The following is a 14421-nucleotide window of genomic DNA, read 5'->3' on the forward strand; positions in this document are numbered from 1 at the left end:
AGCAATCTCTGAGAACTACAGAACCACACCCTTCGCAGGGTACAAAACTCTCTGTGAATGGCTGAGCCATACTCGATTTTGTTCCAGGAACAGGATGGGAAGTACTCATCTCGCGGCGGAACACAGTGCTGTATACTGTATGTAGCTGAGGCTGCATGCAGTTTATACAGCGCTCTCACTCGCTGTGCCTGTTGGTGAAGATAACGGTTTGTGGACCAGTTGGTCCAAAGGAACTATTTAAACTTCACTAAAAGCTGGAGATCAGATTTATTAGTTCATTTTAAGTTTTACATAGTTATAACTACTAGAAATGTGTTTTGTTGCTGCTTTTATTTAGTTGTTGTTATAATTCCTATTGCGAGATTCTATATACTGTTCCTAAATATCTTCAGCTGAATGATGGTACTTCTCTTCCTCTACTGTAGTTATTATAGAAGCAGTGATATTGCACTTTGCATGTGTATGTATCATATTCCAGATGTTTATGCATCTGCAATTTTGCAATCATTTATATTGAACCTCATTAAAGTTGTATTTCCTTCTCTTTTGTAATCATTTATAAACACAAAACAGAAAAAAAAAATCTGATTATATATCAAATGAGTATTATTAGTATTAATTACCAATATAATAAAACACAGTGCAATCAGGATATTGAAATTGATTTTATTTCTACAGTTACAAAAAATACAACCACTATAGGAGCTGTAAGTAAAAAGTACACATTTAATAGTCCTAATCCATAAGCTAGGAGGATACAGAAGTGGAACAGCAGATTAAGATATTTGCTCTCCAGTCTGGTGCAGTATGACTACCTACTTGCAGTAGTCCTCTTCACTTTAAAATCCAGTCATGTGTTTACATTTAAAAAAAAAGGATATTATAAGCTTGTTAAATATGGAACATTGGATTTTAATATTTAGTTTGTGATCGTTCATAGGATCCATCTAACTGATCTTACCGATCTAACTAAAAGATAGACCTATATTTTTAACCTACCAAACTACTGAACACCTTAAATAGAACCAATTAAAGGCCTGTGTCAATTGGCTTTGGGCTTGTGTCAATTATGCCAGTTTACTATCAGATTGAGATGCTTTTGGGTTTGTGCAGAATTCCTTGACAGGTGTATTTGACCTGCTGTTGACCTCATTCTGCTTGCTTCAAGCTTGTCTTACATTCCTATTGACTTGTGTCTGATGAGAACAAAGGCCCATGAACACAAGCACTAAAACTTTGAACAACAGCTAATCTGCAGCCAGGACCCTTACACCCTGGGGAAAAAGTTCTGTCCTCAGCCCTCCACTATGTTATAAGCCAGCCATACACCGTTTGATTTTCTCTTTCAGCTCATGAGCTGAATGAAAGAAAATCACTTGGTTCCCTCATCCATGCTAAACAGCCTGAATGGAGGAATCTCCACTGATGGCAGATGCAGCACCCGCCCACCTTAGTCAATTTTGAAAAAAGGACTTTTGTTGAGCTGTGTGGTGCTTGCAGGGCCAACAATGATTTGAATTGCAGCCAATTCAGCAGCAATTGCACAAAATTACAGCCATGCAAGGCAAGCCTTAGGATAGCTTTTATATGGATCGAAAACCACTAAACTGGCCAAATTTTGATCCATGTACAGGTTGTTCCTGTTCTTGAGAGGTCGATCTGCAGCAGCGCTGATCTGTGTACTCTTGGCAACAGGCGATGTCCTGCTGTCAGAGTAAAATGACACAGCGGGGAAGATTCCGGCACCCACAATGAATGTGTGTGTGGGTGGGGGAATTGGTTCCGTCTTTTTCGTTCAGCCAGCTGGCTAAATGGAAAGAAACTGAACCATGTAGCTTTAAATCTTATACCCTTAAAATGTTTACAATGTAATTGTACAATCTTCTTTAGATCTACCATCAACTGTGTAGCGCAAGGACCTGACTAGTTTGATATAAATTGAATAGGTTATTTAGGTGTTTTGTCCTATTACATAGTTTTAGTAAATCTAAAAGGAAATTGTATAGAGAGTGTACACTGAGATTGTATAGTGTATGGCCGACTTTAGGACCTCACATTGTAGTGTGTGTACACAAACATACATACTTTTTTTTTTTCATTCTCCCACAGTTGTCTGAGTGTGTGCAGGAATGTTTATTTCTGAAAGTTAACGTGTGTTATGTGGCCAGTATATACAAATACCTATACATGAACTTATAACTACACAAAAAAAAAAATAGACACTTTATTTGACATTGTTTTACATTTTTAGATAAACATTTCTGAATCTGTCAGTCCCTGATGAAAAACATTAATCCTGGTGGCACACTGTCGCGGAGGAGGCATTGCATGGTTTCCACGTACTGAAGAGTTTGCCTTCCTGATCAAGTGGTCCTAAACATTTCACAATTTCGATAGAGAACTGTTGAACTGTTAAGAACCACTGAGCCAGGCAGACAGTGAAGTGTGAGTACAAGTTCCAGGAGACTCAGGGCGGGTACGGCCTCCTCCCAATGTGTAATGTGGACGAGCAGCATTCAGATCCCAGACACACCTAAGACAGAACAGATCATGTTAGTAATAAACACTGATTTAATTACACAACGAAGACAGAAAAGTCCTGTTTCAACCCTCTAAAAGACCTAAGCCTCTAAACCTGGAATTTAGGTTATGGGTGAATGTCAGAGGACTGCCTCAACTACTATACCTGAGACTTCAGGGGATCTGCACTCTAATGTTTTAGACCTGTTGCCACTTCTTTTATACCAAAGGGAGTCTCATTCTTACTGCTGCACTCTTAAAAAGTGATCCAACAGGCTAAAGTAGACCTGGCTTCTCCCATGTATAGGCCAAGGCATTGATCTCCAGTGCAGATATCTGTTCTAAGTGGTACAGTGGAACCTTGGTTTACGAGTAACGCGGTTAAAGTGGTTGTAAACCCTCTGGGACCACTTTTACCTACAGGTAAGCCTAGATTAAGGCTTACCTGTAGGTGCAACAAATATCTCCTAAACCTACACGGTTTAGGAGATATTTGCAAAAGACTGGCACCGATGTCTATGGCGCATGCGCCGTAGACAGCGGCGCGCAGGCGCACTGAGCATGCTGCTGCTAACGGCGATCATGCCGTTAGTGGTGGCTCCCTCGCGCATGCGCGGGAGTGATGTCATCACGGCTCCGGCCAGTCACAGCGCCAGAGCCGCGATACCCGGAAGTCACTCCGGGATAGATGGCGGCGATGAAGGAGAAGAACCAGGGTCACTTCGGGGGCTTCCATCTCAGGTAAGTTATTCATAATGAGCTAGTATGATATGCATACTAGCTCATTATGCCTTTGCCTTACAGAGTGTGTTTTTTTTTTTTTCCTGCTCTTTAACAAGCGTTTTGAAAGACGAGCAACTTTTTTTTTTTAATTTAAATTCTGACTCAGTTTGCGAGCATTGTCTCGCAAAACCAGCAGAATTCAAGCTAATGGGCGGTGCAGTACCGCATTTGGCCAGAGGTGCGAGGGGCACCAGGGACACTCAGAGCGGTTCGGAGGCGTTCGGAAATACTCGGAATGACTCGTAAATACTCCGTTCCCGAGTGTTTCCGTGTCTTTCTGAGGCTTTCTGAGCTGTCCCCGAGTATTTCCAAGGCTCTCCAGTGCCCCCCCACCTCTGGCCACATGCGGTATTGCATGTAATAGAAGTCAATACAGAACGAATTGTCTTCGTTTCCATTGACTTCTATGGGGAAACTCGCTTTGATATGCGAGTGCTTTGGATTACAAGCATTCTCCTGGAACGTATTATGCTCATAATACAAGGTTCCACTGTATAAGAATTTTGGTCATTGAAACTGCCAATACCCATTCAAAAATGAAATCCTTTTTTTGGTAGACTGACATTTGTAAACTCTGGGATAGCATTTAAAGTAAGACATATGTGACTGCTAACAAATTCCAGAGTTATACAACTCAAAATTTACAAATTTTAGTTGGATTTCATGCTGAATCACAATCCCAAAACTGCTTCTTGTCTCTCCAGGACCCCAGCAGTGAACCCATCCCTGTGCCAGCCTCAGACCCTGGCAGGGTATTTATCGCTCTGCAATCCAAAGGAGATCTAAGAAACAATCATAAAGTTAATGTTATGGGTCACTTAATGTTTGGGGTACCATAGCTGTGCCTCATGGGGTCAAGGAAGCCATTAATGTCAATGATCAGGAAATAAATCTCCCATTTAAATAAAATCCTCAGCTTGTTGAAGTTAAGAGGGAAACATAAACCCTAAAGCAGTACAATTTTTTTTTTTGTCATTATAGGCATGTGCATTTATACTCATTAGACTGCATTGCAGCCACTGGACTTGGATTTTACATAGATCTGTCAAACTCTTTTAAATTATCACACCAGTTTGGTAGGGAAGAATAAGTTAAAGGAATCAGTAAAATGCCTAAAGGACATGTCCACCCAAAACGTATGCTTCAGTTTTTGTTCTGTTTTCTGGCAGATGCTGGTAAACTTAACCCCACCTGCCACAAGCTCTGCAACTCCAAAGACATGCTAGTAGGTAAATTGTCCCTAGTATATGAATGTGAGTTAGGGACCTTAAATTGTAAGCTCCTTGAGGGTAGGGACCGATGTGAATGTATAATGTATATGTAAAGCACTGCGTAAATTGACGGCGCTATATAAGTACCTTAAATAATAATAATAACTTGATTCCAAGCTCTGTCCACTTCCTGTAAAATACTCTTTTTACACTTGCTTATTCTTAGGAATGCACTCTACTAGTTGCAGCTCTGCCTCCTCTACTTCTTCCCAGAGTCTGTGCCAAAGTAAATTAACTTATGTACATTGCATTGCTTAAAACCCTGCTGGGGATTTCACGAAATGGTTTCCAGCTCACCTCTTTGATGACTGATGTACATGAATAGCACAGTTCATGGGACTGATAGAACCTATGTGAAACACTCAAGTGACCCCAACTAGCTATGCTACCTATATTATATAGATACTACATAATGAACAGAAGAGAGGAGATGACCACCTCCAGCACCCACTCATGTTTTCAATTTTTTTTTTGGAAAACCTAAGCAAGGAACTTGATTTCTTTTCATTGGTACTGGTTCTGAATTTGCTCCCTGGCCACACTTTTCATACATTAGCCCACTTGAATTTAATACCAGAGAAGCTATTTCAGAGGTGGCCAAACCAGCCTGATTTTTTTCCACAATGCACATTTTGTGACGCTTCTTGCCAAGGTGCAGATAAATTTAGTCCATGCACCCAAAACAAGACATTGCTGTTTTTAAATGGATGCTGATATCAGTTTATTTTGTCTTGAGAACTCCAATGACAAAATATACACAGAGTTCCCAGGTCTGTCTTTCTGCCATGACCATCACAAGGGATCCCTCTCTTGGATTTTATCATTTTATTTCCCGTAATAAAATGTTTCGCGGAATGGAAGAGCCTTTCTACTGTGGCAACGGACGCTGCTAAAGTCAATCTGAGATGTTTAATCACTGTATCACCATGACAGCCAGGCAAGTAGTATTTTCCAAAGGCAGGAAAACCAATGGCAGCCTCAATACATATTTAAATTTATTCAATGGCTTAATGGAGTTTATATAAATAATGCACTTGTAGATGTGAGACCACTTTGGGAACCTTTGAAACTTGTGATAGGAATAATACAAAAAAAAAAAAATTACACACCCCATTGATTGTATAGATGTAATTGGTATAGCTACTTCCTTATCGCTAAATGCCATAGAGTACATTGTAAAAGTATATAGGCCCTGTTAAATATTTGAATACTGTGATCTTTCCGTGGACCAGGCTTTGACTGCTACTAAAGACCCAACAAAAGTGTACTTGGTAATAAAGTAGTTTACTAATTACATAAAATAAAATGTTTCCACCAAGTCTGTGCATGTTGGAATTTGATGGCATGGTGCAATATCTCATTTACCCTGTGTGGAGCCATGTTTCATAGTTATCTGCATTGCTAGGAGCTTTGCAGTTGCTTACCATATGGCAGGTGGCAAAATAAGCCTATTTTCCACTGCTAATTTCTGTGGATAGAAAAGTGAATTGATGCAGAAGTATCTTTAAATTTCATCTAGAGAACTCTAATCTACTTGACAAGTGACAGACTGGCTTTAAACACTTATCGAGACTGCACATATCAGATCATCGCAATCCATTATTTTCTCAACTCTACCACTATTGGATTGTACTTGGAAGCAATTGAATTGTACTAGACATTGCTTGTGATAACCTGTCGGCCACCTTGCCTTTTAAGTGCAGCAATATGCCTTGTAGATGTGTAAGCCCCTGACTCCTGCCCTTTCAAGTCATTTGTTCACCAGAAGAATTGCAAACAAAGTACTAATCCATTTTTTTCTGCTAGAATTAATATACTACCTCTTGAAAATAACTACTCTGGTCAGGTGCCTTGCATGCATGCCTTTTTGTAACAATGCATTACTGCAATGCAATCGTTTTAATGGGCCCTTTTTGGAGGTGTAGGCCAATGCACAGCAAATAAAAGCAGAATCACAAAATGTCTTCTCAGGAAAAGTGATACATTACTTTTAATAAAATTAGAAGCTTTTTGTTTATTGGCTATGTGTGTTGGCACACATTGGCTGAGTATTCGGAATAGCTGCGCCCTGGATTGGCTACTGTCAGGTCAAATCAGATGTTATCAGCAATAGTAATAGTCTGCCACATCTTGAATAGTAGAGACAAAGCTGGCCATACACTAAGCTAATGTCTTCCAGTTTCTGATGCACTGGGCAAAATTTGCTCCATGTGGCCTTACTGGCCCTACGCTACGCCGTTCAACATAAGTCAATTGTTCAATTAACTTTTCGTGAGGGAACCTGGAAATTTTTCAGCCAAACAGCAAGTGCATCCAACCAGATGCAGCCGCTGTTCTGATATTCAGAAAGCCACCACCAAAGAAATCAAATCCTCAACCTAGTCCTGGAGGACCACTATGTATGTTTATCAATTTCTGCTATAGGTGTAATAACTTTTTAATGTGAATGATTCTATCTATCTCTGCTTCTACCTAAAAAAATCAGGAAAACATGAAAACAGTATCAGTCTCCGAAGGCAAACATTGTAAAACACTGTCAAATATTTACTTCCCTAGCAATAATAGGCAACTCCTTGTTGACTGTTTCTTCATTAGCATTTCATTACAAGTCATGCTATGACTTGTATATCTTACAGTGCTCTTCACAAAATCACCATTTTTAATACACTTGTTTCTACTAATAAATCTGCAAAACATGACCTGTAAGTGGTCCCTAAAAACTACTCAGCAGATCACTTGACTCAGCAGGATTTACCAGATCCTATCTTAAAGTACCACTTTGGATAAATACCCACAGGAATTTTTGCGTGCTTCTTTAGTACAAAGAAAGTAGATGGGGTGTCACTGAATTTCTAGTAACGCCCAACTCTCAATTGGAGGGATACCAAGTATATAGCATGCGGTATTGGCTACAAGATGGCACATTCTTTACAGAAGTCAAAAAGCATATAAAACTGCCAATAAATTAAATGAAACAGACACTGTAATAATCCATGCACACCGATGTTTAGAGGATATGCAGAACAAGATGTAAAGTCATGACACCAAATGTGGCTTTTGATAAAAACAGGTTTAAAAAGTCCAATCTTAATTTCAGTCATTTGTGTGCACCCTTCTGTTACACTGTTATGAGCAGCAAGCCTCACAGGTGTCAGTCTTTATGCCTTGGCAGAGAAAATAATAAAATAAAAAAATCTCAATGTACTTACAAAGTAGCACATAGATATGAGATGACAGTTGCCTCATATGACTTTTTTTTCAATCAAGTTGTCACTTTTCTCTGTCAATGGGACCAGGTAGATGTCTGCTGGCTGACCATTTTTATAAGGAAAGTCAACATTTGACAACCCAGGTTTTCCAAACACAGAGAGTACCCAGGCTTCACCCATGAGCATGTGAAAAAAAAAAAAAAGCAAGCTTGTGCAGAGGGTACCAGCTTTACCCATAGGTCTATGCAAAGAGTACTCAGGCTTCACACACAAGCCTGTGCAAGAGAGTACCCTGACTTCACCCACAAACCTGTGCATTGAGTACCCACAGCCTGGGCAGATACTACCTGGCTTCACCCACAAGCCTGTGCATGGAGTGCCCAAAGCCTGTGAAGACACTACCTGGGCTTCACCCATAAGTCTGTGCAGAGGGTTACCCAGAGAAATTGGAAAGCATGCATTATTTGTGGTGCTGAAAGAGGGAACAGCACCTGCATAAGTCACATAAGTTGTCAAGGTCATAAGGATTCAGTCTTAGCTAAGCTTCTATTACTCACCTGTGTGCCAAGCTGCTCTGCTGCAGAATGAGCTTTTCTGAGCTTGACAACAACAAGGACACTCCTTTATATATCCAACTATCTGCTACCAAGCCATACCTATACAATCACAGAGGAATGCAACCCTCACCTGACATGACCAGTTTTTCCAGGCTATTTTTTTTTCAGGGTGTTTAACAACCATCTAAAGACTGAGCCAAACGTCAGAAGGCACAGTCAAACCTGTTCCAGGCAGCCAGTGAACTATTTCCTTTAGAGAAAAAAAAAAAGAGAGAATTTGCTCAACAGGTTTTTTGAAGAAGCTGGAGGTGGCTTAGAATGGGAGTGAGTGACTCCACCCAGGTGTAACTCTCTGACTACCTATTAACTCTACAGTAAAGGGCCTGTGATTTTATTGCTCAAGCCTCTTGGATGTGTGGATGGGTTGTAGCAGGCAGGGAAGGTTTATCAATGAATCACGGCATATGTAAGATGGGTGCTACTGTTGTCCTAAATACAATTAAAGTCAACACCTATATTCCTATGCTGTGATTTCCACGCAAAAGGTATTTATTATGTCCTATATTTATTGCCAGCGTAAAGTAGAAATTTAGAAGGTACATGGAATCTGCAATGTTCTGTTACACTTATACAAGCATACATTCTATATCAGTTTAAAGTGGAACTATGAGCAGAATCAAAAACTACATACGATGCATTCTGTTACCAGCATTAAGGCTACTTTCACACTGAAGCGTTGCGGGCACTGGCAATAAAGTGGCGCTATATTTAGTGGCGCTTTACCGTCATTTTAGCGGCGCTATTCGGACGCTAGCGGGGCAGCTTTAACCCCCACTAGCGGGCGAAAAAGGGTTAAAACCGCCCGCAAAGCGCTGCAAAGCGGCGCTTTGCGGGCGGGTTTGGAGCGCTGCCCCATTGTTTTCAATGGGAAGGGGTGCTTTAGGAGCGGTAAATACACCGCTCCTACATCGCCCCAAAGATGCGGCTTGCAGGACTTTTTAGACCGCCCTGCAAGTGCACTGCTCCAGTGTGAAAGCCCTCGGGGCTTTCACATTGGAGTGCATTGAGCGGCTCTTTCAGGGCGTTTTGCAGGCGCTATTTTTAGCACTTTAACGCCTGCAAAGCGCCTCAGTGTGAAATGGGCCTTACACAACTTTCTGCTTTTGCCTCAGTTGCATTGCATTGGACATGTAGTTTTTAGTTCACATTTTTCTGCTGTGATAATGTGCGTTTGCAGTGCCAATGCTTTTGAATGCCTTCCTAACGTATTAAGGCAATGCAGCTCCAACGCACATTTATTGCAGCATACCACAACACAGCACACAGTGGCATGCATTTATTGCAGCATATCACAACACAGAACACTGTGCCAAGCATTGTGGTGTGTTGCATTGCCAAAAAAAAAACTGCATGCCCCTTTTTTTTTTTTGCATATTTTTCTGCATTGCCAATTTATTTAAATGGGTTGCCTTAATGCAATGCACAATAATGTATGCAAAACACACATTAACGCATTACATCATAGCAGAAAGTGTGAAGCAGCCTTAATGGACAGTCAGCCAGACAGTCCCCCTGCTCTCATATTTCAAACTGCCAATGCTAGGCATAGAAATGCATCCTTCCCAGCTTGGAGCACAGCCTGCCTGTACTCCCAATGGTCAGACCCTTGTGCTTGAACTCCACACAAATGAATGGCCGACAATGCCACTGATCGCATATATCTGCCAATCTTCGAGGTTACATGCAAACAGAACTACTATCCAACCCTTGATACAGGCAGTATACATCCAGTGTTAGTATTTCTGCAGAGTTCCACCTCAGCTAATCGGCCAGTTTGTATGTGGCCATAGCACAAAGTACATCTGTGTCCAGAAGTGGTGTTTAGCCTCCTCAGAACGCAGCAAACTATCCGCCCCCAGCTGCTTGTGTGAATGTAGCCTAAGGCCCGACCACACTGCTCTGCAGTCCAAACCACTGCTGCCTGCACTGAGCTGTGTGGCGCACATTTTACTGCAACATTCTACTCCCTTTTTTTTAAATTTTGGTTCCAATTTTATATGAAGTGTACAAACACTTAATGTCACTGTACAGCAGTGCGGTGTGCTGCGTATCTGTGCAGTGACATGCAGGACCATACAGAGCAGTGCAATATTATGCAAGCATCTTGCATAATATTGCACCACTCTGGAACGCAGTAAAACACTGGGGTTGGTTTACTAAAGGCAAATACAGGGAACCTCGGATTGCGAGTAACGCGGTTAATGAGCGTTTTGCAATACGAGCCCTGTATTTCTGAAAATCCTAACTCGGTTTGCGAGTGTTGTCTCGCAAAACGAGCAGGATTCAGGCCAAAGCGGTGTGCAGTACCGCTTTTGGCCTGGGGTAGGGGGCGCCGAAGCCGAACGGAAAGGCCTGAGGACAGTTCGGCTGACCTCGGCAAACCTCGGAAAAGCTCAAGGTTTATCAAAGTCATCCGAAGTGTGCTCGGCCCTTTTTGGCCGCTTCCGAGGCTCTCCAGCGCCCCCCCACCTCTGGCCACATGCGGTATTGCATCCCATTGAAGTCAATGCGGAACTAATTATTCCGCATTTAATTACGTCCGGAGACAAAATCTACTAAAAAATGGAGAGAAAAAAAAAAATTAACTATAACTAACGCAAACTCAGAACCTTCACTGCTCCCCCACCCCCGGAGTTCCCCCATCAGGTCCCAGCTCATCCTTATAAATCCACCCTCCCAACCTAGACGGAAATGCAATCAACATATTGAGGGGTAGCCGAAAAGGTCGTCCATGGCCACCAGGTATCCCTACACTCCTCCTCTCTACCATAGAAAGACGCTGTCAAAAATTCCATTGTCCTAATTTCGTCTATCCTAGAGAACCAGTGTTTCAGAGAAGGTGTAGCCGTGGACTTCCACATGTCTGGAATAAAAGCCTGGGCAGCATTCAGCATTTGCGCTAACAGCGTCTTTCTATAGTGGTGAAGGGGTTGTTCATTTAAATGCAAGAGATAGCCCAAAGAATCCGAACCATGGTCAACAAATGTCAATTTTTTAATCACCTTCCCCACATCCTTCCAGAATGCTGTAATTAAAGGACACAGCCAAAAAAATGTGTAGTAACGTCCCAGTCTCTTTATTACATCGCCAGCATAACTTAGAAATTTGCGGGTAGAATTTGTTCATTAAAGCAGGAACCCTATACCACCTAACCAATAGCTTATAACCCTGTTCTTGAAAGCGGCTTGCCATAGAGGATTAATGAGCCAATAGAATAATCCTGTTAATTTGCGATCTTGTGAAAAAGATCTGAAGGTCCTCTTCCCGGCGTCGTACATACGCAGGAATTTGGCCTTCTGGAGGCTGAATAATCGGTTTATACAAAAGTGACAACATGTGTGGTACATGTTCCCCCTCTGCACATAAACGCTCAAAGGGTGTCAGTGGCCCTGCATATAATTCCGCATTTGCTATAGACCTTAAAAAGTGTGACAATTGAAAGGCAGACCACAGGCTCAAGGGAGGCTGTGAAAGAGTGGAAAGGTCCTGCGTTGACATCCAACCCTGTTGGGTAACAAAATGCATGCATCTGGTTCTACCTATTAGTTTCTGAGTTACTGAAATGAATTTACAGAAATGGGGCTCTGACCAATGTAGTTATATGCCTTTGCCTAATTATATGCCTTTCTGTTCCGGGTCAGGTCATTTTCTGGGCCTCTGGTGTGTCCCTGGGCCTTTGAGAAATGGGCTCCTTCTAGAAATACCTGCCTTTATTGTATCCATTACTATATGTGCTCCAACATGACATCTCTCATAAGCTAGAGTTAGGGTCGCACTATACAGAGAGTTCTTGACGAGGCAGTGCGGCTGCCACATGAATTTGCAAATGTGCACCTAAAACCTCTGCTTTTAATCAAATTGTTAACGCTTCTTTTCTGGCAAGCTGGTAAGTGTGCTCTAACGCCAATTATAAATTGGGGTGTTTGGCATTTTGTTTAGCATATTCCAAGTCTGTGTGTCAAAGTTGAAGTTCTAGACAGCCAGACAACTAGTATTTTTATAAGGAAATCAGCCATGGCAGCCTTTATGTATTTCTCTTAGTAAAGGCTTTCTGTAAATGATTACTACTCATGGTGTAGCACTGGGAGTCCTAGTTTTCTCCCTATCAGGTATTATAGCTGTATGACGTACATGGCCTCCATTTTCTCACTCCCCTCCTTGTTTTTCTGGAATTTGTCCAGGTGCATCCATTTTCTCCCACAGCCCAGAATATTCTGACAGATTTACTGATGTCTGATTAAAGAATATATTTATATAGTATAAAATGTTTTATAATAACCTAGAGGTATACAGAGGATATCATGATATACTCCCCCTGCACAGCAGCATGTGTAGCCAATCAAGCTACCCGTAAAATGTTGGGAAACTTTTTTTTATTGATCTTCCCAAAGTTGACCCATCACAAAAATTTAAAGCTGGCCATAGATGATGCAGTTTTCTTTCCTGCAACCATGGATCGCTCGATTTTACTCCATCAATACAGTCAGTGTTGATGAGGGAAGCCCGCTCGCCTGTGCGTGTTATATGCCGATAAATAGGGTAAGTGAGGGGGAAATCTCAACATAGACACAGATAGCAATAACAGTAGATTTTTACATTTTTACCTATTATATACAGGAGTTAGGCTGTAATTGGATGATATGTGAAGTGGGGTACCTAACGATATACTGATAACCTAAATATTTTTATTTTGTCCTCCAAGCTAGACTGTAAAACTAAATCTAGTGACATTTTCAGAAGGGTAGCTTGAAATGGGGTATCACCAAGACATGGGGCCAACCTGGTTGCTCCGATAAAAATAACTATTTAAATATATTTAATGTCTTTTTTTTTTTTTAATATGATGACTCAAATATGAGTGGCCTAGTAGAAAAACTTGAGCTCCTTCTGACTGCCCTGAATCAGGACTCAGCAGGGAGATGTCTTCTCCGAGTATAAAAAAATGTTTATTCATACGAAACTCAGGATGCCTTGGTGGGTGTATCACAAACACACCCTGGGTTAAAGCTAACACACCTAGCATACATGATGAAACAGTCTAAACATTCAAAGCCCTTAACCACTGAGGACATGTGTGGTTATTCTTGATACATCTCCACCCCAGGATACCTCACATTGGGCTGTAGAAAACTAAAACTGAAAGATTCTGTAAACTTATTGTGTTTTATGGATGTTTACTAAAATATCTGCTATGTTTAACAACCACAGCTGGTACAAAAGTATCTACTGCCAATGCATAAAATACCAGTCCATGAAATATCTGTGAATTTTCAAGCTATATTGTAAAGTATACTGTGTGCATAGCCCAAATTATGTCTTTGGGTTGAGTGAGCAAGGGTTAGAACCCCTGTAAATAACGGAAAATCCAAAATGTTACAGTTGTCCCCAAAACAAGAAAAAAGGGAAATCTTCCAATAGAGGCATTGATCTGGTTGTATAAGTGGAGAATGCCCCCTCTCCTTAGATGGATATTACGATAACTTTCTGTTCCATCTCGATGACGGGAAGTGATAGTAACAAAAGCAAATTAGGAGTACAGCCTGACAAAGGTAGCACCATAATGATACCTGTTGAAACTCCAACAGACTTTGATGTATTAGGAAACAAAGACAATTTAATCCAAAAGGATGCCAGTGACCATGGGTACACTATAAAAAGCATCAATGTTTACTGAAGTCTCAACAGTTGTCATTATGATCTCCACTTCTCTAAGAAATACATGGTTAGCACTTCTATAGTTCTATATCCTATATGTGGTGACTTTTGGGGTGTTTCCAACTGAGGTGCAGAGCTACTTCCATACTTTTATCCTTACGTGTAAATGGCATCCTGATGAAGCTTTAAACCGTGAAATGCGTTAAACTTGAGGATACTCCACTGCATTAAACACAATTGCCCTACCATAAGTGTATAATCAATCAGGAGGTGTAACTTTGTTAGCAGAGAATAGTACTTTAGGAATGGCAGTATGGATTTCTCACCATATTGGTTTTATGAAATTATTTTATACAAAGTGTATAT

The 14421-nt window shown here is 41.1% G+C and overlaps 1 long non-coding RNA gene across 1 annotated transcript; it reads right to left on the reverse strand.

Moving 5' to 3' along the window:
* Positions 1-646: 646 nt before the first annotated feature.
* Positions 647-8471, reverse strand: LOC141117489 (uncharacterized). The gene is made up of 2 exons (XR_012237163.1): positions 8341-8471; positions 647-2533 (listed from the first exon to the last, which is right to left on the reverse strand). It is a non-coding gene; the product is annotated as an uncharacterized lncRNA (long non-coding RNA).
* Positions 8472-14421: the final 5950 nt, after the last annotated feature.

Source organism: Aquarana catesbeiana, linkage group LG13 (genome assembly GCF_042186555.1).
Source record: "Aquarana catesbeiana isolate 2022-GZ linkage group LG13, ASM4218655v1, whole genome shotgun sequence".
Lineage (NCBI taxonomy): Eukaryota > Metazoa > Chordata > Amphibia > Anura > Ranidae > Aquarana > Aquarana catesbeiana.